This window comes from Phocoena sinus, chromosome X (assembly GCF_008692025.1).
Source record: "Phocoena sinus isolate mPhoSin1 chromosome X, mPhoSin1.pri, whole genome shotgun sequence".
Lineage (NCBI taxonomy): Eukaryota > Metazoa > Chordata > Mammalia > Artiodactyla > Phocoenidae > Phocoena > Phocoena sinus.
Window position 1 is genome coordinate 13,276,887 of NC_045784.1, and position 25,349 is coordinate 13,302,235.

Sequence of the window (25,349 nt, forward strand, 5' to 3'; positions counted from 1 at the left end):
TGTTTGGACTTGTAGTAGGTGACTTGGGGCAAAGTTCAGGAAATAGGGCTTTATTCTGGGTTAGGTGCTGTCAGGAAATGGGGATAATTCTATAACTGGGTACTTTAATAATTCTTTTTTTTTTTTTTTTTAATTTATTTGACTGTGCTGGGTCTTAGTTGCAGCACTTGGGATCTTTGTTGCAGTGTGCGGGATCTTTTAGCTGTGGCATGCAGGATCTAGTTCCCTGACCAGGGATCGAACCTGGGCCCCCTGCATTGGGAGCATGGAGTCTTAACTGCTGGACCACCAGGGAAGTCCCAATAAATCTCTTCTAAAGGAGGGGAGACTAGGGTGAGGCTTTACTGTAGTTGGTGAAGCAGCGGCAATCACTTATATGAGCCAAGATAAGGGGATGTTTGATCATTTTTGTTGTTTGAACACTGTTCACGCTTTCGTCTGTTTTCAGACATGATTGCAGGGTGGTCTTGTTTTTATCTTGATCCGTCTTGGTCTCAGCATGGGCTTATGTGATGCTGGTGTCTGTGAGACGGCTTATGTTCACCAGGGGAGCGCTGGGGCCCGGCTACGAGCAACGCCAAGGCTTAGCTGACAGTTCTGGGCCAACTTCTGCCAGTAGGGGCGCCTTACTCTTTCTCAGTTTTCTTATCCTTAAGCTGGTATTTCTGAGTCTCATCTTTTGGATGAACTCACCTCTCCTGTATGTAGACCTCATAGGGAAAGACAAAATACCACAAAGATGCTAACAATGGGCCTTAGGCCTTCCAAAAGATCTTTCCACATTGCAGCAGAAAATACTGATACCATGTTTTCCTTTCCTTAGTTTTCCATTTCCTCATAACATAGAAATAATTCCATCTGGAGCCATACCTAGAACAGACCAGGAGATGATGCGCCAAGGCCTGTGGTCTAATTAAAATAGATTAAGGAATGAGAAGTAAGGATCAATGTAAGCTAAAAGTTGAAATGCAACAGTTCAACGGTCACACGATGGCACGTAGTAACAATAATCGGTAAGGAAAGCTCAGATTAATCTGTGTCATAGCAGTGATTGTAGCTAAGTGGTCGGGGAGAATGCAGAAGACTGCTTAGGACAGTTCTCAGAGTTTGCATTCTGGCTTTGGAAGCCCTTTATGACTTGCCTCTCCCTTGGATAGTAGAGGGAACCCTCCTCCTTCTCTTAACTTTATCCCCCCTATAGCCACACAGACTGGTTTCCTTTGAGCCAAAAGCTTCCAGATGCCCTTCTGTGCTGGAGAATAAAGTGTCTGACCCAGCCACTCTCGATTTATGTTCCCTGGGCTGCTAATAATAACAGTTGCTATCTTGATACTCTCAAATAGATACTGAAGCTGTTTGCCAGTAGGATTTGTGTTTGTGTTTCCGACAATACAATTTTTCTCCCTGCACTGTTCATATCCTCTGTAGAGTTTTCCCTGCATTAAAAATATTTGCTAGAATTGAGACTTGTTAGCTTGTTACCCCATATTGATTTGCAAGTTCTACAACTTCATATAAATGAAATGTTGCAATGCGGTATGTGTTCTTTGTGTCTGCTTTCACTTATAATATTTGTGAGACTCATCCACGTTATTGCTTGTAGTAATTTTTTTTTTTTGCTGAGTAGTATTCTCTTATATGAATATACCACAATTTGCTTATCTCATTTGTTGATGGGTATTTGAGTTATTTCTAATTGAAGGCTATTATAGTTAAAGTTGTTACAAGCATTCTTGTACACGGCTTTTTTTATGGACATATGTTTTCATTTTTCTTAAGTAAATACCTAGAAGCCGAGATTTTGGGTCATAGGGCGGGTGAATGTTTAAATTTATAAGAAACTGACAAATAGATTTCCAAAATGATTGTACTGTTTTACACTCCAACCAGCAGTGAGACTTCTCGTTGTTTCACATCCTCACCAACATTTTTTGTCGTTAGTTGTTGAACTTTTAGCCATTCTAGTGGGTTTTATAGCACTTTAAAGTTTTCTGATTGTCCACATCAATAAGAATGCTGGATTCAATTCTTACCTGTTTTTTGCTTATATTTTTATGTTTTTCAATTCTTACATTTTATGAGTGAAATTAGAAAAGGTACAACTTTTTTCTTTAAAATTGTACAAAAAATACTAACCATAAAAGAAAAGATTGATAAACTGGACTTCAGTAAAATTAAGAACTTCTATTTATCAAAAGACACCTTTAAGATAATAAAAAGGCAAGATAGGAAGACATTTTATGTATACAAAAGATGACTCATATCCAGAATATATAAAGAACTCCTACAAATCAATACAAAAAAGACAAGTGACTAAATTTAGAAATGGGCAAAAGATTTCAACAGGCATTTTACACAGAGAATATTCAAATGGTCCATTAGCACATGAAAACATGCACAATTTCTTTAGGCAAACTTAGACCACAGTAAGATATTACTAAACAATGAGTAGAATACCCCAAATTAATAAGATTGATAATACCAAGTGGTGGCAAGGATGTGGAGCAATTGAACTTTCATATACATTTTTGGTGGGAGTGTAAATTGGCAAAGTCATTTTGAAACACTGACAGTATCTACTTAAGCTAAACATGCATGTATTGTATGAGCCAGCAACTCAACACCTAGGTATAGAACCAAGAAAAATGAGTACATGTGTCTTCCAAAGACATGTGCACATTTGATCATAGTATCCTTATTCATAAAAGTCCAAACAGAGACAACTTGAATGGCTATCAGTAGGAGAAAGATATATAAATTGTGTTATATTCAAAAAGAGAAGGAACTATGACAGCACACGATACAGATGGCTCTCACAGACTTAATGATGAGTGAAAGAAGCCAGACCCAAAATAGTACATTCTATATAATTTCTTTTGTATGAATTCCATGCATAGGCAAAGATCATTACTACTGATAGCTGTCAGAATACTTGTTGTCTCTGGGGAGAGGTATTGACTGGGAAGGTGTTTAAGACAGCCTTCCATGATGCTGGAAATGTTCTGTATCTTGACCGGGTCATAAAAATTCATCAAGCTGTACACTTATGATTAGTGCACTTTATTGAATGTATGTTATACTTCAGTATCTTTAAAAAACTTCTCATTGCAGTGTCTTCTCTTTGTTGCGGAGCACAGGCTCTAGGGTGCCCCGGCTCAGTAGTTGTGGCTCGCAGGCTCTAGAGCTCAGGCTCAGTAGTTGTGGCGCATGGGCTTTGTTGCCCTGCGGCATGTGGGATCTTCCTGGACCAGGGCTCAAACCCGTGTCCCCTGCATTGGCAGGTGGATTCTTAACCACTGTGCCACTAGGAAAGTCCCATGGAACAAAATCTTATTGGAGTAGCAAGAAGCCCTTTGGAGACACTAAAATGCCGACAAGGGATTATGACTTATAAATTACAGTAATACTCATATTTAGACACTCAACCATAGTGTCAACATGAGACTGTGTATAAGTTGCAGTGTTCCATAGAGGAAAGGCTAAAAGCAAGATAAATTCTGCATGCATAATGAAATTTCAAAATAGATTTTTTAAATGTAAATTTTCTTGTCACTAAGGCAGCTTATTCTGCTCTTAGAGTGTTCACTCAAGTTTGCCATGTGAATCCTTCCTTTGGAGTAAATGTGACACTAAGCAAATCAGTTTCTATACATAACTGATAAGCTCAGGTATTTGGGCAGAATAATGTAAGGTCTAATGATGAAATATTCATTAGCTGGGGACAAACTTGAGAAATATCTTCTACTTTGACTTCTGACAGTTGACTCGTGGCACTTTTTTCCTTGAGATGTCTGACTGGAGAACACAGTATTGGTGTATCATTGTCTGGGGGGCAAAAATTCAAAAGTGAATTGTCTCCTGTGGGAATCACATCCATATCCTAGGCTTTCCAAATGGAATAGCCAGTCATGTACAGGAGGTCTCAATTCTGCTGACTCTCCCGCGGACACAATGAGTGAGCCCTCTTATAGCCAATCTAATGCATAGAAGCAAGGCTGCCGCTCAGCAGGAGAGAAAAATGGACTTTGTCAGCTGCTGACTTTAAACCCTTGGACTAAACATTTTTTTGCAAAAATGTCCAAAGGTGGAGGATTTTGTAGGAAAAAACACTGTATCACAGCACCCCCCAAGACATCCCTCAAAGTCACAAAAGGAATATGTCAAGTAATTGAGGGCTTCTCCCTAGATTGGTCATCACCACTTACTGTGAAATGAGTAAGTCTGATTTTATAATATGTTTGCTTTCAGTAGATTTTAAAATTATTTTAATTCATAGCCTTTGTTGTTTTGATGGTGGGCTTTCAAGAGATGTTTGACGAAAGTTTCATTTGAGGACCTTTTGGGGTATTGGGGTAAAGTAACACCTGTTACACAATGTCAAACAGTGAGTGGCCGGGAGTTCCCTGGCAGTCCAGTGGATAGCACTCGGCGCTTTCAGTGTCGCGGCCCTGAGCGTTCAGTCCCTGGTCGGGGAACTAAGATCCCACAAGCCAAAAAAACCACCAGAAAACAAAAACAACACCAAAAAAACCCTCCCAGTGAATGGCTTTTTAAAGTTTTTAATAAAATTTATCTCTGCTATGCAGTGTTAAGCTTATAAGTGCGGAGTGCGGGGGGATTCATATTAACCATCTGGCTGTCTAAAGGGAATGTTTCGTCAAATGGGAACGTGACACTAAAGTTTGAAGCAGACTTACACTTCGGTCCACAGTCTCAAAGGTACATGAACTATCACTTCTTTACATATACACTTTTTGTATTTCAACTAAACTTCTGACTCCAAATTCCCATTACAACAGGCTAATGGATTACTAAGTCTGCACTTCCCCATCTTCTCCATAATGTTATCAGGCTTTTTATTTCTTGGGACATAATATTGACTGGAGGCAGGGGGTGAGGAGGGTTTAGAATGACCATCTGATCTTCAGTCACGGTCCTTGAAGGCTCCCTCAGTCAGCCCCTACCTCTGAGAGTATTACCATTGGGACAGGGACATCATATTCTACTTTCATCTGTAAGATGCACCGTTGAGCCAGTCACCTTTGGGGTCTTGCCAACCAACAGGAAAGCCAGGAAGTAGTTTGTAGATCCAAGATATTCCGAGATCCTTGGATTCTTTCTCATCCCATTTCCCAACCCCAGGGAAATTAATCTCTAGTCCAGGAGGGAGAAGAATCTCTCTTCCTTCTGCTTTAATGAAGCTCTGAATATACCTGAAAATGAATGAATGTATGAAGAAGTGAATAATGTTTCATAAGCCCCATTTCCTAGTTAGTCTGTCTTGTACCACAGGGCAAGTTCACTCTGTCATTTCTGCTGTTCTGTGACCTTAATCTAAACCTTATAGAAGTCTTCTAATTATTACCAAATTCAGCATTTTGTGCCAGGAGTTGTGAGGATCACAAAAGAAGCAACCTCATTGTTGCCCCCAAGGAGCCTCTTGTCTAGTTAGAGACAGGGCTTATATCCACACACATTAGAGAGCAGTATGCGGCAAAGAGAAAAGGAACATTCTGCTTGTTAGGGGAGAGCCAAGCAAAAGGCGATCACTTGCAGACTACGGTAGATGGAGAACACTATGAGGAAACAAAGGATCTGGACCACAGATGTCTTTGGTAGGTGGAAAGGAGAGAGGAGAAAAAACATTTGGTAAAAAAAAAATAATTCATTTCTCTTGCTATATCTTAGCTCCGTTACAGGTCCTACCCCAAAATTGAAAAGATACTCAATAATACCTCGTTAATTGATTGATTAAGGTATAAAGGTCTTTAAAGCTAGAGTGAGGAAACATGGACTCCATTCGCAGCTTTGCCACTAACTAGCTGTGTGATGTTAGGCAAGTCACATAGCTTTCCTTGGCATCAGTTTTCTCAATCAGAAAATGAGGAGACTGGATTTTAAAATACTCAATTCTCTTTGAGCTCCAAAAGCATATAATTAATTATCATTCAAACTAAGGAATCAAGTTGCAAAAGATTTTCTGGAAGAAATGAAGCCTGGGGACTTCACTGGTGGCGCAGTGGATGAGACTCCGTGCTCCCAATGCAGGGGGCCCGGGTTCAATCCCTGGTCGGAGAACTAGGTCCCTTGTGAATGCTGCAACTAAGAGTTCACATGCCACAACTAACGAGCCGGAGCTCCACAACTAACAGCTGGTGCTCCACAACTAAGGAGCCCACCTGCCACAACTGAGACCCAGTGCAACCAAATCAATCAATCAATATTTTTTTGAAAATAAAAGAAATCTGTTATAAAAAAAAGAAAGAAATGAAGCCTGAAGTGATTTTAAAAAGAAAAATATCAACGAGCAAAGATGGAAAAAGAATTAATGAATCTTCATTTAATAATAAGGGTAACACATTAATGAAATTACATTGTAAGCCAGAACTTGTATTTTCAGCAAAAGAAAGGAAACGTAAAAACATGTTGCTTCCTAACTGGAGAGGAGACTGTGTGGGTGAGGCACTCTCCATTATCGCTCCAGAGTAAGTATGTTCTCAGTGATGTGAATTTTCTGCTGTGACTTCCGCTCCAAGCTAGAAGTCAACAGGGACTTAGTAAAAGTTTCAATTTAGCAAAAATCAATTGGAAAGTTTAAAATCAATCGTAAGTCTTAGTTACTGAAATCAATTAAAACCTTCTCACAGAGTGTAATTTAGATAGTTCTCTGCTCAATATACCTTTTGGCGGGGAGGGGCCGGGTCAGAATGCCATAGTTTGAAAAATCCATCAATAGAATAAATATTTGAGCTCATTTTTCTTATCGTTCAGATTCCTATTTTACTGTAGAGCCTAAGGACACAGCTTGTGTATTTGTACTCCTCCCTAGATTTTTATCTCATTGTGCACTGTTTTTTATCAATGAGAAAAAAGACAAAGGCTAAGAAGGGAGTGGAAGCACTCTGAACCTATCACAGTTGATCCTTGGATCTTGTCCTCCATATGTAAGGTGTTAGAAACACTAGAGGATCGGTGTACAATCACTTATGGTGAGCCTGTCTTTACCCTCCACACCTTCCAGGAAGCTTGTCATAAAAAGATGATCAGGAACAATAAGATTGTCTTTCTCAGGAATTTACACTGGGAGATATGGAATGCATCAGTTGTTTGCAACGTCGACTTAAAAAAAAAGTGCACAACATGAGAGTTGTGAGTTAAGTTTTATTTGGCACAAAAGGAGGACAATAGCCCAGGAGGCAGCATCTCAGCTCTGAGAAACTGCTCCAAAGAGATAGGGGGGAAGGTCAGAATATATGTGATTTTTGGTGAAGGGAGAGTACATGCAATCAAGCACACATTTTTTGCAGAAGGTTTCTTCTAGTCTTGTGAAGCAGACGTCACAATGAAGGGTTTTACTGCTTTTCTAGATGTGAGGAGATATAAGAACTGGGCTCATAAAATCGGTTCCTGAAAATATCTAACTATCTGAAGACTTGTTCTGCCAATTTTTCCCAGAGCACAGAGTGCCTCATTTCTGCTCTCCACCCTGAACTCCTTTCAAGGGGTGTTGGAAGTCAGCGGCTGCAGCAAGCAGCACATGATTTAATCCTTGTAGAGGCAGATGGCAAGTGCCAATTTGTAGTTGACAGAAGAATGCATACAGGGAATGTCAGAAGGTAGGATCCGGATCATGAGGGACCACGGCAAATTCAAATAGTGAGAAAGTAGAAACTGTGTAAGTAAAAGGTGTGCGGAGGGGAAGACAGAAGGCAGAGGAGAACGGAGCAGACTCTCAGAGCAATGCAAAAATGCCATGACTAAATCTCCTCAGTCTAAAAGGAGTAAGTTCCCAGAATCACCTGTCACCTCCCATTTCAGTTCAGACCACCTGGGTCCTAACTACAGATGACCACTTTCCCTGCAAGACCCTACTCCTTGAAACCAAAAAGCCTTAATCAACACAGTAAAAATATTAAATGCCCTATACTTATATTCAACAAATAAATCCTGGAAGTAGGATATACTTAGTAACATCTTTTGAACTCTGGTGGCAGCTCAGTCCAATCACCTCATTTTACAAATGAGAATAATGAGGGCCAAACAGCAAAACAATGTAGGCAGTGCCATAGTGCTCGTTACTGTCACCCGACTGAAATCTAAGTCTCCTATGATGGCAGCTTCTAAAATGACTCCCAGGGATCCTCACCTCCTGGTATTCATGCCGTTGTGTGATTCCCTTCTTGAGTGTGAGCTAGACTTAGTGACTTGCTCCTAGTGAATAGAATGCGGCAAAAGTGATGCAGTGTCACTTCTGTGATTAGGTTATAAAGGACTGTGACTTCCATCTAGCTTTTACTCTCTCCCTGGCTCTTCTTGCTTGCTCACTTTGATGAAGCCAGTGGTCATGTTGTGAACTGCCCTATGGAGAGGCCTGCATGGCAAGGAAATGAGGGCTGCCTCTGGTCAAGGGCCATGCAGGAGCTGAGGCCCTCAGTCCAACAACCCACCAAGAACTGAATCCTACCCACAACTGTGAGTGAATTTAGAAGCCAGCAAGCCTTGAGATGACTTCACTCTCAGCCAGTACTTTGTTTTTGACCTTGTGAGAGATTCTGAGCCAGAAGACCCAGCTAAGCCATGCCTGTATTCCTGACTCACAGAAATTATGGGGTAACAAATATTTGTTTTATGAAGCTGCTTAGTTTCTGGGTAATTTGTTAGGCAGCACTAGATAGTTAATACACCCCAGTTCCCAGATCAGTGCTCTTTGCTGATGCCTGCAGAGTCAACAGTAGCCATGCTTGCCTCCAGCTGAAGGAAAGCTATGCCTGTGATTAATCTATGATCCTAACACCAAGTGATTTCACTGCTGACCGTGGCATGGAAACAATATTAAAATGACAGTGCGTCAGGTAAAGCTCAGGTGTGAGATTAAAACAAACAGAAACAAAATAGAGTTGCTGTTTCTAAAGTGACTGCAGATTTCTGTGATCTGGAGGCACAGACTCAAATTATCTACTGCTGCCCCTTAAACATTTCATCAGTAAATGCATAGCAACAATCTTGTTCCTGGTGATGTTCACAGTGAAAACAAACACTTGATTGATTTTTCCCTCCAATAGAATGAATTATCCGTGTTCTTTGTCAAGGTGGGCAAACATGTGTGCATGTGGTATGGGGAATATGCACATCTTTCTTGTGCAGTAGAGAGAGTTATGGAAAACTAAGATTTGAATTGCATTTGCAGAGACTTTGATAGCTAACAGCACCACAGTATAAATTAACTGAATGAAAATTGCTCAGGGAGAATAATTGTATCATTCTTTATTCATCCATCTATTCATTCAGTTATTCCCTTGCTTATTCAACAAATACTTATTATGCATCTACTATGTATCAGGCAATGTTCAAAGGTCCAGGAGATCAAACTATGAATAAGATAAATTCCCTGGTCTCTTTTCACTGGATGCCAGTAGCAACCCTCTCCTCACTCCCACAGTTGAGATAACCAAAAATGTCTTCACACATTGCCAAGGGTCCCCTGAAGGTCAAAACCACGCCCCAGTTAAGAATCACTGAACTAGAGTTCTTGGGGCCAAGGAAAAATCAACTGACATCCCAAGTATTTAAACATTTCACAGAATAAACTTACCAAGAAAAAATAGCTCTTTTGCTGTACACCAGAAAATAACACAACATTGAAAATCAACTATACTTCAATAAAATAAATTTTTTTTTAATGAAAAAAAAAAAGCTCTTAACTCTTGGGATCTCATTTCAAATATATCAATATTACCCTTTTGTGGTATTGTTAATATAGGAAGGTCCAGATTTTATAGAATAAATACATCTTTAAGCAAGTTTAGAGTTGGTTGTGACCTCAGGTATGTAAAAATTATGAAGCGTTAGACCAAAGCTGCACGCCTGTCTCAGTCTACTCAAAACTTCCCACGTCAACCTCAGCTTGCTCAGCGTACTGCACCAGAAACTCTTATTAATGACTGTAAATGCATGTGCCCTTGTGTTATCTGTCTCCTTTTGCTTTATGAAAATTGATCTTTTCTTGGTGGCAAACTTCCAAATATTCTAATGCGTTAATGTGCTATTCACCGATCTAATACGGAGATTTATCTTCAGAGATATGCTTCCGAGTCTTCAATACTAATTTTCTTTCTGTTTTGATTTAACCTATGTCATTGATAACTTTTCTTTTTCTTGAATACCTCTATTCTGGAAGTTCTCAATCTTGACTTTGTAGGAGCCCAGTTACATCCAGTTAGAAGGGGGCATGGGACTGGAGGAAGGCAAAAATGACCAAATAAAGCTAATTCAATTCCCCTTTGTTTATATTATAGGGAGGAAAAATAATTTTCCTTCTACCCTTCTAGCTTCTTGGCCGAGACCTTCTGTAATAAAAGACAGATTAACGAGAAAAAACAAACAGAACTTTAATAACATATATGCCTCCTGTATTACATGGGAGAGACCCAGGGAAACTGAGTAACTCCTGCAATGGCCCAAACCACCACCACCTTCAATACCTTTCTTTTGTCAGCTAAAGACCAAAGAAAGATGTTGGGGGGTGGGGAGAGCGGCAGTTATGGAAGGTGACCAGGAAAAGCACAGTAAACAAGGTTATGGTTGTTATGCAGACTTAAGTCAGTGCCTTCTCCATTGGTAAGTTTCTAGAGATTTAGTCATACTCCTGGGGAGATGTAAATGTCTTCCTGGGGAGATGTAAATGTCTCTCACAAAAGAGTAACTTTCACTTGGTTTTTAGAGCTTCTCCTGTGTCTGCAATTTCTTAAAAACATCCAGCTCAAGATAATCCTTAAACCAAAGAGCCATATTTAAAGGTGTTATATTCTGCTCCCCTTCAATATGAACATAATTTTTTTAAAGGTGAAGATTTAAAATTCTCATGTCAAATGCTGGCAGAGTTTTCTTCTTCAGAAAAATTGGGAGTTACTGACTCTACACATAAAAAGTATAATTTAAAAACTTAAGGAAAATTTGGCATTAAAAAAAATCTGTGAACACTTATTTAATGTGGACTCTGTATAAGACCCTAAGATAGGTAGTGGGGATACAAAGATGAGAAGACAGACCACTGAGTTCGGTGTAAAACGTGGCAAAGGAGAAAACAAATGGCCTGGAAGAACGTCCCAATGAACCTGGCACACTCTTCCTTCCACACTTGAGCCTTTTGGTATTAGGCAGTGGGCTTCAAGGCAAGACCAAGCCTGGGGCACTGGTCTTTAATGGTTGTCTCAATGGAATCTCAAGAAACTTCAAAACTTGTAAGAAGCTGGAAACCTCTTTGGATCGTATACTCATTAGCAAGGTTATTTCTTCTTTAAATCCAGGACTTTTAAGTATATCTATTCCTTCATTAATTAATTCCCTGAAAATCCCTGCTGCTAAGTGAAAAGCCATTAAAATTTTAAAATCTTTAATTCTTTTAATTTTTTTAAAAAAATTATTTAAAATTTTTTTATTTTTGGCTGTGTTAGGTCTTTGTTGCTGTGCCGGCTTTCTCTAGTTGCGGCTAGCCGGGGCTACTCTTCGCTGCAGTACGTGGGTTTCTCACTGCGGTGGCTTCTCTTGTAGAGCACAGGCTCTAGGTGCGTGGGCTTCAATAGTTGTGGCACGCGGGCTTAGTAGTTGTGGCATGCGGGCTTAGTAGTTGTGGCTTGTGGGTTCTAGAGTGCAGGCTCAGTAGTTGTGGCATACAGGCTTAGTTGCTCCGTGGCATGTGGGATCGTCCCAGACCAGGGCTGGAACCCGTGTCCCCTGCACTGGCAGGCGGATTCTTAACCACTGTGCTACCAGGGAAGTCCCACTTCTTTTAATTTTAATGAGAATTATAATGCCTTCCATCCCAGTCCAAGATACCCAAACACAATTTCACAGATGGAAATACATGTCAATTCAATAACAAAAACAACTTTATATAAGTAACAAAAACAATTTGAAAGTAAAACTATGCAATTTGTATGTAATATATTATAAAATGATTTATTCATATCTGTTCTCAATGACATTTTCTCACTATAAACACTATAATGCCAAATGAAATCAGTGGGTACAGTTTTGTCTGATATTGTAATGCTGAAAATTTACTTCTAATGGAGTTTTCATTTATTGTTTTGGTTTTTGAAAAATCATAATTCTGAAAAAGAAAAGAAAAGAAAGAAATTGTCTGAATGGTGGTGTAACTAAAGAAAGGCCATTATGGTGAAAAGTCTTAACTGACCAGTCATTTATGTGCCAGAAGCCTGCACATTATTGTAAGGTCAGATCTTAACAAAGGGCACCACGAAACAGAGGAAAGCTTCAAGTGAGCTTTATTAGGGAGCACTCCCAGGCGAGGTTCACTGGTCCGAGAGAAAGGGGGCCAGAGAAGTCGCACCCGGGCGAGGGTTGGGCAAGAATTTATAGGGGAAGAAGGGAAAGGGGTGTGGTGAATCTGGGAGGGCGCAGGGTATTCCTTATTTGGTGGTCTTTTCGGGTATCCTGGGGGACTGTTAGTCTTGCCCCTCGAAAGGCGGGGAAGGCTGGGCTGGGTTCAAAGTCCCCAGGTCAGTTCCTGGAACTGGGTGGTCCGGAATGCCTCTAGGGCAGTTTCTGGAACTGGGTGGTCCCGAGAATTTCGGTCTGATGCAACCTCTGAATCTGACTGTGTTCCCCTGCCTCGGGCCAGTTGGCCTTACAATTATCTTCCCCATTTATGATCACATAGGTGCTACATCACTACCTCTACGATGTAATGTAAGAGGACACAAATCTTCAGATCTTGGCAGCCATCCATGGGGGAGGGGGCCACATCTGCATTGTGATGCCTGAGAAGGTGAATTTGACCTTGCCCTCCACACTTTATCTGATTACCTACTACTCAATAACAACCAAATCAATTAAAAGGTTAACTCCGTAACTATATTTGGCCTCTTGTAGAGTCTTCACAGGTATGATTAAAAAATCATCATAGGTATTCATCCCATCCAGCAAATCAAGATAATTCAAGTTCATGCTTAAGATAATTTTTCAGCAGAAGTTCAGACACCAGGTAAAAAGTGATCAGTTTTGAGTTGCAAATGTCAGAGTAACTTGAAAATAGACTCAAGGGACAGCTTCCTTCCCTGATAGATACTGCTATTACCTAAGAATTACCCCAGACACATTTTGTAACAGTTATTGTTCCTCCTCTTCTTTCTTCTTCATCAGCTCTCTTCTCTTTACTGGGTGCATTCTATAAATGCACATAGTGCAAAGTATTTGACAGTTAGAGGACCTGGAGTTTTCCAGGCTTTGCCAATGAATCCAAAATGTCATCAGTTATAAGTTGCACCTTTATTTATTTAACACTAAGAAAGAAAAAATGGTTCAAATTAATTTATGACATAGTGCTTCCTAATTACTTTGAAATTTTATTGTATAATTTTTGAAAGAAATTTTTAGACTTAGATTTTAAATATAGATTTTAAGAATCCTTTGCTCTTATGCATACATCAAAAGGGACGTATGAACGAAATGAACTGATTTAATTCCTAGGGATTTTTCAAATTTATTGCCAAACTCTTTTTTTTTTAATTGAAATACAGTTGATTTACAATGTTGTGTTAGTTTCAGGTATACAACAAAGTGATTCAGTTATACATACATATACTTTTTTTTTTTTTTTGGCTGCGTTGGGTCTTCGCTGCTGTGCGCAGGCTTTCTCTAGTTGCAGCGAGCGGGGGCTACTCTTTGTTGTGGCGCGCGGGCTTCTCACTGTGGTGGCTTCTCTTGTTGCAGAGCACGGGCTCTAGACGCGCGGGCTTCAGTAATTGTGGCATACGGGCTCAGTAGTTGTGGCTCATGGACTCCAGAGTGCAGGCTCAGTAGTTGTGGCACACGTGCTTAGTTGCTCCATGGCATGTGGGATCTTCCTGGACCAGGGCTTGAACCGGTGTCCCCTGCATTGGCAGGCGGATTCTTAACCACTGCTCCACCACGGAAGTCCCATGGATATACTTTTTCAGTCTTTTCCATTATGGTTTATTACAAGATATTGATTATAGTTCCCTGTGCTACACAGTAGATCCTTGTTGTTTATCTATTTTATATATAGTAGTGTGTATCTGTTAATCCCAAACTCCTAATTTATCCCTCACTCCCCCCTCTTTCCCTTTGGTAACCATAAGTTTGTTTTCAGTGTCTTTGAGTCTACTTCTGTTGTGTAAATAAGTTCATTTGTATCATTTTTTTAGACTCCACATGAGTGATATCATATGATATTTGTCTTTCTCTGTCTGACTTACTTCCCTTAGTATGATAATCTCTAGGTCCATCCATGTTGCTGTAAATGGCATTATTTCATTCTTTTTTATGGCTGAGTAATATTCCATTGTGTATATATGTACCACATCTTCTTTATCCATTCCTCTGTCGATGGACATTTAGGTTGCTTCCACGTCCTGGCTGTTGTAAATAGTGCTGCTGTGAACATTGGGGTGCATGTCTCTTTTGTTGAACTCTTTTGAGTTAATTTTCAACACAGCATTTCCATGTCTATGTTTTGTTTTTATATCTGTGTTATACCATAGAATACATATGATCTTGTCTTACGTGCCATTGAGAGCTTTAGTAATACAGCATTTCTTAAGATGATACTTCACTATTATCCTCGACATTTTCTTTCAATCTGCCAGTTTGGAAGAAAATTCTGCAAATGCAGATGTTGGTACAGTCTTGCTTCGGAGAGATAGGTAAAGCTTTCTGCATAAATGTGAATAACAAAACGTAGCAGAATTTCATCTACCTATGATTATCTTCCTTTCCTATATCCCATAAAGCACATGGCCATTGCATTGAAAGAAAATGTGAAATTGTCATCACTCTTTCAATGACAGCTATTTGTTTCCCTGATATCAAACTTACACCCTGATGCTGTTTCTTTGTCAATCTGCATTCACAATATCTTAATGTCTCAATACCAAATCATGGAATAATCTATGTAAGATATTTTAAATGCCAGTTAAATTTAACATGTGTGGTAATAACAGTGTATATAAATCAACTGAAATGACAACAACATAAACACAGTGATGGAGCTGGTGCCATAAATAACATGACAATGACCACCTACCTGGCTGCCAATACTTGTAAGATACAACCAACCAAAAAAAAAAAAAAAAAAAAGATACAACCAACCATTAGAAACACCTCAACTGCAAAAATGTTAAAATGGGGAGGTGGGAGTGCATCGGAATTGATGAAATATGTAGATTGCAAATAAAATCAAGAATGTGTTTAGATTATTTCATTTAAGCCTCAGCTCCAGTGTTTACCCTTCCCTCTATGTAGGGTCTTTAATGATTGCAAAATGAGAATGAAGAGAAAAATCTAGGGATTCTACCTACATTTTGCATAATTTAGATAAAACTATTCAATGTGGTTGTGTTTGCTAAGAACTGCTGCCTCTGTCAGCAAGGATTTAAATCCAACTTAGTCCTAAGTGTGGTTTAGGGAGCTTGATTTGAAGAGAAACATCTCATTTCAGAACTCTTTTCTCCTGGTTCCCTTCCTTTATTACAAGAGCACATCAAGGGAACCCTTCTTGCAGAGAAAACCCTTGAATATTACTTAATAACATCTGAAATGACTCAAAACGATTCTTTAGGATTATGTGCATTTTAATAGGGAATTCCAAAAGTGAGAATGAAGCTTTCAGTATCCAGAAGAATTAATTTCTCAAAACAGATATGTATGCGGTGATGTTTTTGTTGGGAGAGATTTTCTAGCACACCTCATCCTTCTGCCTGCTCATGAGGATGGCCCAGCTGCCTAACAAGCATGAGGGTATGAGCTACAGATGCCCTCAGTGAGTAGTCTCACCAGGGTCAGTCCCTTGGACTGCGCCACCAGGGAAGTCCCTGTGAAAGCATTTTAATGAATGTCCTTGGAAGGAAAATAAATAACTATACTATCAGTCGAAGGGAGGGTTAACAGTGTGCTGAAAGAAAAAAAAAAAAAAGATAAAACCCACTGAAAAACTAACTCAAAACCCCCTGTATGGCAGAATGGTGATGACTTGGGAGAAGAAGTAGCAGCAGCAGTACAAAGTCCAAAGTGATAGCAGATGCAGAGCAGCTGACTTTGAGGGTGAGGTTTCAGGGCAGACATAGAAATGATAATAAGATCTTCTAACATAGCTCCAGTTACAAGTTAGGGGGCAGCTCTACTACTAAGGGCGCTGTGAGAAGCCTGACCAAACTCTTCAGTCCTCTGATGGCGATGGCCAGCAGCTGTGGTAAAATCAGTGATCACTTTTGAAATACCATGCTCTGGGACTTCCCTGGTGGCGCAGTGGTTAAGAATCCGCCTGCCAGTGCAGGGGACATGGGTTCGAGCCCTGATCCAGGAAGATCCCACATGCCGCAGAGCAGCTAAGCCCGTGTGCCACAACTACTGAGCCTGCACTCTAGAGCCCACGTGCCACAACTACTGAGCCCATGTGCCACAACTTCTGAAGCCTGCGTGCCTAGAGCCCGTGCTCCGCAACAAGAGAAGCCACTGCAATGAGAAGCCTGCGCACCGCAACAAAGAGTAGCCCCTGCTCGCGGCAACTAGAGAAAGCCCGCACGCAGCAATGAAGACCCAACACAGCCAAAAATAAATAATTTTTTTTAAAAAGTCCCATTAAAAAAAAAAAAGAAAGAAATACCATACTCAAATTTCTACCAGGTATCCTTGAAAGGTATTCGTATCTCTATAGTAAAGCTATTTATAAAGTATTTATAAAATAATGAATAAATATAAAAGAATATTTGTAAAATAATTTCAGTTGACCAAAGAATGTTAATGCCTGCTGATGGTTCTTTGTGGTGTAATGAAAGTAATATCAACACAACAATAAATGCAAGAAAGGACAGAGTTCTTCACTGTTAGTCAGTTATATATGAGGGTGTGATGTGTGCTCTGACCCCAAACAGGAGAAGAAGATAGGAACATAAAATTAACTTTTGATAGTTACAGCCCCTACAAGCAGAGGCTACGTTTTGATTATATTTTCTCTCTTCACCCATAAATTCACTCTTTGAGCTATAGCCAGTTCACATACAAGACAATCTTCTTCTGATTAGTTTTTACTTTGTTCCCCCAAAGCTACATCAAAAAGGTACCAAGTTAGACGAGGAAGCCAGGCCTAATGGCCTAATAGCTTCACACTGAAGGAGCTACATGGATTCCAAAAGCTAAGAAAAGCAATCCTGGGTTTAGGTTTTTTTCTTTTAGAGGTCAGATTCAAAATCCAGTAAGATTCTTCATTATGTTATTTCTATTCTGCTATGTACCTAAAATGGTGACTCAGTCTGTAGCCCATTAGACAACACCTGAGCTAAACCTTCAAAGCAATCAGAAAATGGCCCCAAAGTTTGAATAACAATCATTTAAAAGTATATATCGAGCTCCCCTTATAATCTAGGCACAGGCACAAGGGACATGGAAGAAAACAAGATGTGTTAGTAATTTTTTTAATATAATAAATAGCTTCACAAATCTCAACAGCTTGCCACAATGAACACATGTTTTATACTCGTGGGTTTCAAAGTTGGCTGTCATTTCAGTGATCACAGCTCACGTAGGCCGGACTCCACACAGTGCTCCTGTCTGCTCCACATTGTCGGATTCAGTCTGAGAAAGCAATGAATCTCTGGGCCATGCTCTTCTCATGGAGGGTAGCAGCTCAAAGAGCCAATTACTGATCTATTGCTCTCAACTCCAACTTCACCCTTCAGTACCTGCTTTGCAGTAGTAGACCGGACTCTTTCGTCATTTGTCCTGTACAGTAAGCTTTGTCAGTGAAGGGAGATTTTCAGGAGGAAGGGGGCTTCTTTTCCTGCATCCAGTGTGCTTTTACTTTTTCTTGAATAGTACATGTGTGTAGAAACATCTAGTAGGGCTCTGTCCCAGCTCTGTGCTCAGAGTGCACCATCACTCAGTGATTACACAACCTGGCACAGGGACCTACATGGCATGACTCTCCTAATGTGGACACTCGTATACTCTAGGCCTCGTGCTGGCAGTGGTGCCCCAGCTCTCTCTGCATACCCACTTGTGAGCCTTGGCTCACTTGTACCCCCGAGAGTGTTTCCTTCAGCCTTCTCAACACAGACACCATGTATCACTGGCTTTGTACCACCTTGCTAGTGAGTGGGCTCCAGATACGCTGTCTCACTCTGTGCTCCTGCCCATCACTCTCAGCTCACCTGTGCCCCAGAGAGTTGTTTCCTGATACCTGGTGATTGTGGACCAGCTCTGGCCAGGGCAACCCAGCAAACATCTCCACCATCCAAAGGGCTGCAGCCATACCCTCTCCACTGAGATCTAAACCTCTCCTTGGGAAGCAGCCTTATTCCAAGTTTATCCTTCCTTGAGGTACTCTTTCTTATCCCTAGGGTATCATTTAGAGTTCCCATTATGTCTATGATGTCTATCATGGTTTAATAATTCATTATACTAAACTTTCCCTATTCAAATCATTATTTTTCCTGATTGGATCCAGACTGACATACTGTGCTTTTTAATGCTTCAGTTCAGAACTGGTATGTTGTCATTTCTGTCCACATTTCATTGGTCAAATCAAATCATACGGCCAAACGCAAGTTAATGAGGCAGGGATATGGTCTCCACTTACTCCAGTGGGAGCTACTGCAAGGTTGCGTGGCCACAGGCATGGGTGTGTAATTCTAATACAGGGAGTTACCAAGGGATTAGAAACAATAATCCAACGTGCCATATGGAACCTGCTTAATGGAGCTTATTGGGGAAGGAAGATATTAAGAAATTCCTGGGAAAATAAGAGCTATGAAAGGAGAATATAAAACACTGGGGGAGAATGTAATCTGTAGCATCATAGCAGTTCATATCTCAGTTCAGTTTCTTTAGCCTCAGCTGCAAGCTTGGGTCTTCACCATGCATGTGATGCAGAGTCAGATTGTGAGTGGGGTTTAAATGTAGAATTTGAAGTTTACCTACTCTGGCTTTCTTTTTTCTGGGCCTTCCTGGACTTTCCAGCAGCCATGGCCTCTCTGAATTCTGTCCTTTGGTTGCCCAGGTCAGAAAGAAAGCAGGTAAAGACAGCACCACACTGTGATCACAGCCTGCCGTTGTGCCATCTGCAAAAATTGGGAACTCACAATGTGTCAGTCATTTCTTCCAAATTTGAATGTCCTTGCAAAATCTGCCTATCTTGCTTTATTATGCAGAGTTTTCATCTAGTTGTTTTTTGTAATTTGTCCAGAATTTATGGTTGTCATCCACAAGAGATGGCGTCTGTTAGGAGTTTATGCCAACATATGAGAAATGAAACTTCAGCACTAGATATTCAGATATGAATTTTAAAAGTCACTTGTCTCAAAGAGCTTAGGTCTAATAGAGTAAGCCTACAGATAAACAAGTAACTTATAACACAAGATTATGAAGTGCAACATTGGACATATAGTCAAGGTATAAGGCTGACCAAAAAAGAAAAAGAAATCAAGAACGCTTTGGAGGGAGGACATATGATCTGATCAGGAGTCAGGAAGAGCCATGGGGAATAGCAAGTTTGTGCAGAGTTAGAGTGCAGAAGGCAGGACTGGGAGCGGCAGAAGGGATCCAGACCATGACCTGACATTTATATAGCATGTCCCACATTTCAAATTACAATCATATCCATTATCTCATCTGATGTTTAATGAATCCAGTGAAGTCAGGCTGTCGTGCCAATAGAAATATTTTCCATTTTCTTGAGATGAATCCAAGCTTAGATCATTTCTACTCAAAGTAGAACAAGATTTTAAAACTGTCTTTTATGTGAGAAAAAGAATGTACATATTAACCCCATGTGGGAATTGAGAAGAATAATATTCTATCCATTCAAATTGCTTCTAAATGTTAATCAAATGTGACATTGGCTCCCAAGATATGTGCAGCATGTCACCCTTTCTAACAGAGAAACGTTATTGTTTTAAAATCCTGCTAAAACTCCCCAGAGAACAATATTTCCTTCACTTTGTGTTTTCCATTCTCTCCCTAGAAGAAAGTTACAAAAACATTGTCTTAGTCTTTTTTACACACACGCACACGCACACGCACACGCACGCACGCACACACGCACGCTCCTCATTCTGCAAAACTTGAACCCTATTTTAAGGGTCAGTTCAAGACCTACTCTTCTGCTTTCTGCTTTCCATCCTTTTCTTGAACTCCCATTTCTTATACTCTGCAGTAGCTCCCCAACCTGGCTGTGAACCCTAATTACCCGGGGGGCTCCTTCAAAATAAAATTTTTTTCTGGGCCCCACTTGAAATTCAGTCTCTGGAGTTGGTCTGCATGTTGAAGTTCTCCAGGTGATTTTAATGTGTCCCAGCACCCATCAACTGGGAACCATTAATTAATACGCATTACATGATTAATAATTAATTGTTGCCTGGCTAATTTATGTAGCTTGGCCTGTGTTCTATATCACGACTTCTCAACCTTTAAACTGCATGTGCGTCACCTAACTATCTTGTTAAAATGAGGATTCTGATTCAGCAGATCTACGTGGGCTTCAGATTATGCGTTGCTAATGAGCTCCCAGGTGGTGCTGATGCTGCAGGTCCAGGGACCACACTTTGCGTGCTCAGCTTGTAGGTGTTGAATACTCTGGGATTGGGGTCTCTGCTTTCAGATTTCTTTCCTGTTTCAAATGATACAATCACTAAATAGCCAATTCAAGGCCATTGTTTAAAAATATGTGCCTTTTATCCAATGCTATGTACAATTATCGTCCTTGATACAGCTTTACAAAGTGATCCACCCTTTTTTTTTTCCTAAGATTTTCTGCCCTTTCTCTCAGGATCTCAATAATGAAGATTCTATTACCACTTAGGGAAGTATTTAATCTGATATTCCTGTTAAGAGGATTTAATGTGGAAGGAAAACACAGCGATGCTCATACTTAAAAGACACATTTTAAATCCTCTAGTGGAGTCCTCCTCAATGCAAAATCTTCAAATTCAGTTGCATCAGAATCACCTGGGTGCCTGTTACAAAGCTACTTTCTGTACTCCATTCAGACCTCCTAAGGAGAATCCTTGGGGGAGGGGTTTAGGAATGCCTTTTAAGCAAGCTTCGCAAGAGCAAGCACATTGAAGTTTGAGTAACACTGATCTAAGCCAGCCTCCTTCTTCTGACAGTTGAGGAAACTGGGGTCTAGAGAATAATAATGATGATAATAATAAAGACAGTCAGCAGCAGTCGACATTTATTTTGTACATACTCCTTGCAGGCCACTGTGCTGATCACCTTATATGACAGTTTCATTTCATTGTAACCCTCATAACAACCGTAGGAGATAGTATTATTATTTGAGGAAACTAGAGAGGTTAAGAAAGTTACCCTAGGTCACACAGTTAATGAGTGTCAGAGTTGAGTCTTTTTTTTTTTTTTTTAATATTTATTTATTTATTTTGGCTGTGCTGGGTCTTACTTGCAGTATGTGGGATCTTTGTTGCCACGTGTGCGATCTTTAGTTGCCACATGCAGGATCTTTTAGTTGCGGCATGTGGGCTATTAGTTGCAGCATGCAGGATCTAGTTCCCTGGCCAGGGATCGAACCCAGGCCCCCTGCATTGGGAGTGTGGAGTCTTAACCACTGGACCACCAGGGAAGTCCCCAGAGTTGAGTCTTGAACCCAGATGTCCTGGCAGTCTTTCTATTGTATTTACTTTCTTGTGTGTGTGTGTGTGTGTGTGTGTGTGTGTGTGTGTGTTTACTTTGTAGTTCCCTTCTCCTACTATAAACTGTTTCACTAAAGGGTTCTTTCGTATATTCCCTGCCTCTATCCCATTCTTAGAAATAATCAGAAGAGAACCGCGAGCCACCAGCACTGAGGGCCACTCCAACTCATCCCTTGGTCCATAGCTGCTCTTTACCTTTAGCTCAGCCAGCCCCACCCTGCAGTTCAGGCTGCTCATTTACAAAGCTGGGGCAGGGATTATTTGGTTTATTAAGGATGTTAAAGGATAATGTTCAAAAAAAGCAAAATCACGACTCTCATACAAATGGAAAATGAACAAGTGGCACATATTTTTTATTGAACTCATTAATTGACAGAGAACTAGAAAAGACATTACAAAGAAGGCAAAGAACCACAAAATTCTATACAGTAAAGGAATGTTGAAATGAATTTGCAAAAACTGGTCTAATCATTGGACAATAATAAATTGCATTCCACTGCACACAGCTAGTTTGTACTTCTGTGGACAAGAATTATTTATGTTGTCATAAGTTTTCTGCTAGTTAATTTCAATCTCTTCAGAGTCTTAGCCTTGTCAAAGGCAAAGGCCTATGCACTGGTAGGCTGAGAGAATCCTGAGACTCCAGCATTCCATTGAAAGGATACTCAATAATTTCTTTTGCGCATTCCAAAGTCTTACACTTTTCCTTATACTCTCTCTCTCTCTGCCTCCTAGAGATCAAACTAATCTCTAAGAATGGTTATTCATGGTCACAAAATAAGGCTGGTCTCAGAAGGTTTGGCCTGACTATTTACACAGATATCACAAGTATTAATTTACTATATAGGCCTTCCTAAGTTAACTTTGCTGGAAGTTTTCATAAGGAAACTCAGATTGGACTTTTAAAAGCCTCTATTATTTGCTACCTTGAAGCTAGGAAACCAAGCCGAAGAAACTCTGTATCAGATTTCACTTGCACTATCTATAAATTCTCCTCAAGGTCCCCCAAATGTACCAAGTTCCCAGGCCTGCAGGAAGTAACGTTCTTGATCTCATGTAAGGCTGGACCCTCTAAGTACTGTGAGCATTTTCCTGGGAGGGTTTTGTAGGTATTAGTTCCGGAAATAAAATCAATTTGAGTTCCATAAAAGTGTCTGGCCATACCTGATTCAATGAGCATAATTCTCAAGTATGATACTCCAGAGAATATCTTGGTCATCTAATTGTGTCTTCCAATTAATTCTAGTAATAAGGAGAACAGGTTCTTAATGAAACTATGCCATAAAAAATAAGGAAACTTAGTTGAAGTTTTGGGATTTGGGGGCAGTGGCAGAGAAAGGAAAGGTATCAGTTAGAATCAAGTATTATTTTAAATGTTATGGGTTACAAAAACATCTATCAACTGGTGAAAGAATAAAATGTGGCAAACCTATACAATGAAATGTTATTCAGCAATCAAAAAGAATGAAGTGCTGATAGGTGCTACTGCACGCGTGAACCTTGAAAGCGTTGTGCTAAGTGAAAGAAGCCAGACAGGGCAGACCACACATATGATTCAATTTGTATGAAATGTGCAGGATAGGCCAATCCATAGGGCCAGAAAGTAGATGAGTGGTTTCTAGAGGCTGGAGTGATGGGGGTAATAGACAGTGAGTGACTGCTAAGGGGTGCGGGGTTTATTTTTAGGATGATACGTGTTCTAAAATTGACTGTGGTGATGGCAAAGTTCACTGTGTGAATATACTAAAAACCATTGAATTGTATACTTTAAATGAATGAATTGTGTGGTGTGTGAATTACATCCCAATAAAATTGTCAGGAATGTTATAAGTTACAGACAGCTTAAGTAGAAAGGGAAAGGTCTTTCTTATATAATCTTAAGGGGAAAATATTTACAAATATCAACTTTATTTCAAACAAGTAACCACAATAAAAATTTTCTCATCAGTTCATTCACTCCGGTGTAATTAGTTCTTGTTCTGATGGATCTTGGGTCAATAGTGTCATGAGACCATCTGCTTCTTGACTAAAAAGAGTTCTGGAAATCCTGATCCAGTGCACTGGTATGATCTTAAAGTTATCTAAGCAATGCCATCAGAAGCCTGTACCTGACAATCTTTCTTTTCAAAGTGTCAGTAATTTGAATTACCTGTTATAGTCCTTTTTCACAAGGCTCTGAGATGGTCCTTTTTTGTTGTAGACTCAAACATGACCTGTAGCTTACAGCAGAGTTTTCAAGCAAAAAATTCGAGTAAAATAAAAACTATCTGCAGAGCAAAAAGACTGTCACTGAAGACTAATGTTTACTGAAAATTTTCATATGTGAAAGGTCTGATGAGAATTCATAATAAGCATAATGCAACTGACTAGGAAATTAGATTATTTCCAGGCCATGAAAAGCAAAGATAATAACGTCATTCTAAAAATGTATGCAAATGTCTTTAAGCATAATGATTATGCCTATTTTCAACGAAGTTAATGAATGTTACATTTGATGTGTACAAAGGGATGAACACCAAAAAATGGATGAACATAATTATTCAGAAGGAAAGAAATCTTGAGATATATAATAATCCTGAAACACAATGTATATAATATACCAAGACTGTTGTAAGCATATACTAAGAATATATCAAGAATATCAAGTTAAAGAGATTCAGTGAGTCTGGAACAGCTTTTTGATATCTGTATTTTTATAAAATCCCATGGGTAAATCTGATATATATCCCCAGTTGAAATCCACTGTCCTAGAAGATGCTAGATCCAAACTAAAGAAACAAGGCTGTGGTCTAGTTGACTTTATTTTTTTTTTGGCTGTGCCTCGTGCCATGTGGGATCTTAGTTCCTGACCAGGGATCGAACCCATACCCCCTGCAGTGGAAGCACGGAGTCTTAACAATTGGACCGCCAGGGAAATCCCCCAAAGCATTCAATTTCTAAAATACTTACATTCATGACATTTACTTAAGCACATTTAACCTAGGGAAGGCTGTGCATCTCTTCTTATTTGACTACTCTTCCCATGTAACTCACCAATGGTAACTAATAAAGAAACCTAATATTTCCAGCATCTCTCTTTTTGGAAGGTAAGAGAACAAACCTTTGTGATTTTTCCAGAAGCCCTACAAGAAATCACAAAGATAGTTTTAGGTGTAAAATATATTCTGAAAGTTTTGTTTATCTTTTTTTGTATTAAGGATCTGATTTGGAAGGCAAAAGTCAAAGAAGTTGCCACAAGAGCCTGGGACACTTGATCAAGGTAGGATTATGGGTACCTGGGAAACAACATCTGGTTCTGTATTTAATCAAAGTGGCAATAAATATTTTAAAATAAAAAAGAAAGTAACACAATTGTAAAGAATCTTAGTTCCTTCATAAGTAAAGAACAAGAAACCTTTATTCTCTTTTTTCCTTAAATAGTCAAGTAAATAAAGTCAACATAAAGTGCAGGAAATTACTCTGTCACACACAATCTCTGCTATCTAGGAAAAAAAAAACCCTTCATGTTGTAGGCAAAGGCAGTAAGCAATAAGCCAAGGAAATACAGCCATTAAAATTAAGTACACTTTGTCAAGATTTTAACACGTTATAACTTTTTTTCAGGGCAAATAAAATTTACTTTCTAAGTTTTGTCCCTCATTAGCTCCTTCATAGTCTAGAACA

The 25,349-nt window shown here is 39.7% G+C and overlaps 1 protein-coding gene across 1 annotated transcript in view; it reads left to right on the forward strand.

Annotated features, from left to right (window-relative positions):
* The window catches only part of GRPR (gastrin releasing peptide receptor), a 98,179-nt gene that overhangs the window by 71,584 nt on the left and 1,246 nt on the right, over nucleotides 1-25,349 (forward strand). Inside the window, exon 5 of the mRNA XM_032620611.1 lies at nucleotides 24,884-24,945. The gene's annotated coding sequence lies outside the window, so the exon portion shown is untranslated. The remainder of the gene's footprint in view (nucleotides 1-24,883; nucleotides 24,946-25,349) is intronic.